The 4,740-nt window shown below is 32.7% G+C and overlaps 2 long non-coding RNA genes across 2 annotated transcripts; one reads left to right on the top strand and one right to left on the bottom strand.

The window, feature by feature from the left end:
* Positions 1 to 773: 773 nt before the first annotated feature.
* LOC127536558 (uncharacterized) lies at positions 774 to 3,162 on the top strand. Its single transcript, XR_007945593.1, has 3 exons — positions 774 to 1,066; positions 1,223 to 2,082; positions 2,238 to 3,162. It is a non-coding gene; the product is annotated as an uncharacterized LOC127536558 (long non-coding RNA).
* On the bottom strand, positions 1,757 to 3,170 carry LOC127536549 (uncharacterized). The gene is made up of 3 exons (XR_007945575.1): positions 3,059 to 3,170; positions 2,222 to 2,330; positions 1,757 to 2,062 (listed from the first exon to the last, which is right to left on the bottom strand). It is a non-coding gene; the product is annotated as an uncharacterized LOC127536549 (long non-coding RNA).
* Between the last annotated feature and the right edge of the window lie 1,570 nt (positions 3,171 to 4,740).

The raw sequence follows: 4,740 nt of genomic DNA, 5'->3' as shown, positions 1-4,740 counted from the left end.
GAGCCAGAACACCAATTCAATATTTTGAAATTTTTATTACTGGGATATGAAGATTCACTGCTAAAAGTTTCAGAGTGGTGCTATTTATCACACATGGTGAAAAATGTGACAGATGGAAATAGAGGTGACCTGAAGATTTTATTAGATCAGAGGAAGACTATAACACTCCATAGAGCCATTTTTTTTCTCCTGAAGGGACAGATTTAGACCTCTCAACTACAGAATTGAAAGAACCCTTTGAGAATGTTTTTATCCAATGTTTGAATCTGGAGAAGTGGTCAGCTTTATTTATTTTTTGTTTGTCTTACAGTATAAGACAGTGTATATATATATATATATATATATATATATATGTGGCATGCCGTTTAGGAAATTATATATATAATGAAAGTCGATATATATATAATGAAACTTGATATATATATAATGAAAGTTGATATATATAATGAAAGTCGATATATATATAATGAAACTTGATATATATATATATAATGAAAGTCGATATATATAATGAAACTTGATATATATATAATGAAAGTCGATATATATATAATGAAACTTGATATATATATAATGAAACTTGATATATATATAATGAAAGTCGATATATATATAATGAAACTTGATATATATATATAATGAAACTTGATATATATATAATGAAAGTCGATATATATATAATGAAACTTGATATATATATATAATGAAACTTGATATATATATAATGAAAGTCGATATATATATAATGAAACTTGATATATATATAATGAAACTTGATATATATATAATGAAACTTGATATATATATAATGAAAGTTGATATATATATAATGAAAGTTGAGATATATATATAATGAAAGTCGGAATATAGAATGTTCAGATTTTCATTCCATCTATTCAAAGTTTCATTCCATATATTCAGACTTTTTCCTACTGAGCCCTGGAAGGACATGGCAAACAAAAACAGGAACCTTATTGGACATTTGCTCTTCAGATGAGCTCTGCTGTGATTATCTATCTGTCTTCATGGTTGTCACAGGGAACGGCGACTACGTTTGAGAAAACAGGTAATTTTTAGAGATGTTTTGATTCTGAACACTGAACGTGTTAGCATTAGCTTAGCTACTTAGCTTCGACTACATTTGCATCCCTACATAGCTTAAAGGTTAAACACATGCACCATATGTTGATGATAATGATAATATCTATGTTTATCTTTATAGCTGGTCTTAAGGCTAATTACGAGGCAGAGGTCAGCTGCTGCCTGGACACATCCATGATCACGCCACTGGTGGGACACAATTGTACTGGATTTCAGCTGAAGGCTGCTGTTCTGTCCAAACTGAGACATTTTTATTGTGACATACCCTCCACTGTTGTTAGCTTTTGATTCAATAAATTTTTTTGAGATGAGGAAATCACTATTGCATGTTTCTAGTTAAATACCCTATTTTTATGATATATCACTAAAGCATGCACTTTTTATATTTTCCATCAATTTCACCCAAAAGTTGAATAACTATTTGTGAGCAGTGTATGTAGACACATAATAGAAGCACATTTCAATAATATGTCTGCTGCAGTAGTGCAGTTTATCTACCTAGATTGGTGTAACAGTAAAAAAAACATATGCTACTGATGTTTCTGACTAAAATCTGCTTGAAAAGCACAACTGCTTATCTGTCAAAATGTGTGTAACAAAAGTGTGCACTGAACACTGAATAAAGTCTCTGTAGATTATAGACAAAATTTGCATCTCTCATCACAAATTTCTGTTTATTCACCCAAAGTGCATGAGTAAAATACAAAACAGGTGAAGTACTAAAAAAGATTTATTTTCTAGAAAAGCCAATAGTCAACAATGCAGTTTAATTCTGGGACAGTTGCTCCAGCACCGACGCCATGCGTCCCATCAGTGCAACCAAGGTTTTCATTCATCTTCTGGATGTTCTGGAGAATGGCAGAGGTCACGTCTTGGTGTCTTCCGATCTGTTCCAAGAACCGTTCCTCTGACCTCTCCAGATACTGCAGAGGATCCAAAGCAGCTTCCTGGTTCCCTTTTCCTGCATAAAAGCACCAAAAAGTACTAGTTGTCAGTAATTATTTTCTATTTTCATAAACACAGTTAACTTAAAGTAAATGTTCTATTTTGTGATTTTAGGATGGGTCAAAAGATAACATACTGATCATGTTGATGTCTGCATAGTCTAAACAGATCTTACTTGATTTGGTCTGTAGAGAGGAGGACGGCGTGGAGGAGCTGCAGGACGGAACCAGTAAGCTGCAGACTAGTGCTCCTGGTAACTGGACCTCATCATCCAAGGCCGACAACTAAATAAAATGAACAAGACATGCTGTTGATAGCATCTGTAATACAAATGATTTTATCCATTAACTGATTTATTGCTTTGTCCATACAATGTTAGAAAGTGTTACAAATAATACCTGTAATAATTTCCAACAGTGATAAATGCCTTGTTTTATTTTACAACAAAAAACACCAAAAGCATCTGTGTATAAGAAATCAGTGCATTGGATTTCCACATCTGCAAAGCTAGAAAATCACACATCAGAATTTTACCTTGAAATTATGAAAATAGCTGCAGATTACCAGTACTCTTTACTTCATTGTGTTAACTTGATCATTTGAATCAGTTTTTTAGACTTGTATTACTGATACGAAACATAATCAACACATAAATTAAAATGTGTTCGCAAAGAGTTCACTGGTTCTTCAAGGAAAATTTCAATGATAACCATATAGTTCAGTAATATGATTAATGGGTCATTGTGTAACAGCGTGGGAGGTTCTGAATACAGGTCTTGGACTGAAATATTGCTGCTGCTTTCCTCCGGTTTTATAAGGAGTTGTTTCATAGCTTGTTAGCTTACCAGCGGCTAACTGGCTGGCAAACAATAGTTCAACGCCAACCTCTAATCAGTGATCCGGTGTCCGGACCGCGTTAGCTGGCGGAACGTTCATAATACTGATGTGGGACTGTTGTAGCTAGCGTATTCATAGTAGGATAACAGCAGGATGTTGGAGAAATAAAACTTACCATTATCAGGATCGCTGGTCTGCATGGCAGACTCTTAGCGCATCGCACTGCTTGAATGTCTGTGTATTTCAGGCCGATTTCAAAATAAAACTCAATAAAATTCTCGTCCGGGTGAGTGTCCTTCATTGTCGCTTCGCCATACGGACATGTCCCTTCCGGGGCTCGGTAGGAAAAAAAGATTTGATATATATATAATGAAAGTTGATATATATATATATATATATAATGAAAGTCGATATATATATATAATGAAACTTGATATATATATAATGAAAGTTGATATATATATAATGAAAGTCGATATATATATAATGAAAGTTGATATATATATAATGAAAGTCGATATATATATAATGAAACTTGATATATATATATAATGAAAGTTGATATATATATAATGAAAGTCGATATATATATATATATATATATATATATCAAGTTTCATTATATATATATCAAGTTTCATTATATATATATCAAGTTTCATTATATATATATATATCAAGTTTCATTATATATATATCAAGTTTCATTATATATATATCGACTTTCATTATATATATATCAAGTTTCATTATATATATATCAAGTTTCGTTATATATATATCGACTTTCATTATATATATATATCAAGTTTCATTATATATATATCAAGTTTCATTATATATATAATTTCCTAAACGGCATGCCATATATATATATATATATATATATATATATACATACACACACACACACACACACTTACACACACACACATATATATATAAATATATATAAAATCAGTACAGGCCAAAAGTTTGGACACACCTTCTCATCAGTTCAGCTCTTTTTCAATTTTTCTCACTGACTGATTTTCATTTCTTAAAGTAATAATGGCCACCTATTTCTCTTTACTGAGCTGATTGGTTCTTGTTATAATATGAATTCTAACAGTTGTCCAATAAGGCTGTCGGTTGTTGTCGACCTGTCTTCTGTACAACACAACTGATGGTCTCAACCTCATTATTAAGGCAAGAATTTCCACCAAGTAACCCTGACAACCCTGCTGAAAAAAGTCAGAGAAACCATTAGGCATATTCTATTGGTTTCTAATGGTCCCTGATGGTTTGTAATGGTTTCTAATGGGTAGTCATGCTTTCCTAATGGTTAGTTCGTTTTTCTAATGGGATTGTATTTTGTCCTACACAAATCTATAGGACTTTTACTAATAGTTCCTACAGGAGTCTAATGGTTCCCACAGGAGTCTAATGGTTCCCACAGAAGTCTAAATGCTTCCTAGAGGTGTTTTTATACCAGTCTAATGGTCACTATACAATGGTAGTGGTCACTACAGGGTGTTTTCTCTAATGGTTCCTATTGTGATGGGGGAGCACAGATGTTATACCTGTTAAGAATTCTTCAAGTTACTGTTTTGTATTCATACTTTTATTTTGGAAGAGGCGCTCTTATTGTTTGATTGTGTAGCCAGTTCCTTCCTGTTTCACGAGTGCAGCGGTCAACGTGTTCGCAGCATTGCAGCAGTCACTGACGATGTAAGTCATGTTCATAATCACCTGAATCAAATGTGTACATGCTACTTACCTCTTCTGTTAGTGCTGTTTAGTTCCAGAGGTGTGTTTGAACCCGTTAGAATGTCCGTTTTTTTATTATTAGCATGATTGCTAACTAGCATCAGTCAA

The sequence above is a fragment of the Acanthochromis polyacanthus genome, chromosome 12, assembly GCF_021347895.1.
Source record: "Acanthochromis polyacanthus isolate Apoly-LR-REF ecotype Palm Island chromosome 12, KAUST_Apoly_ChrSc, whole genome shotgun sequence".
Lineage (NCBI taxonomy): Eukaryota > Metazoa > Chordata > Actinopteri > Pomacentridae > Acanthochromis > Acanthochromis polyacanthus.
Note: the sequence above shows the minus strand (reverse complement) of the source record. Positions and strands in the feature narration are given on the sequence as shown.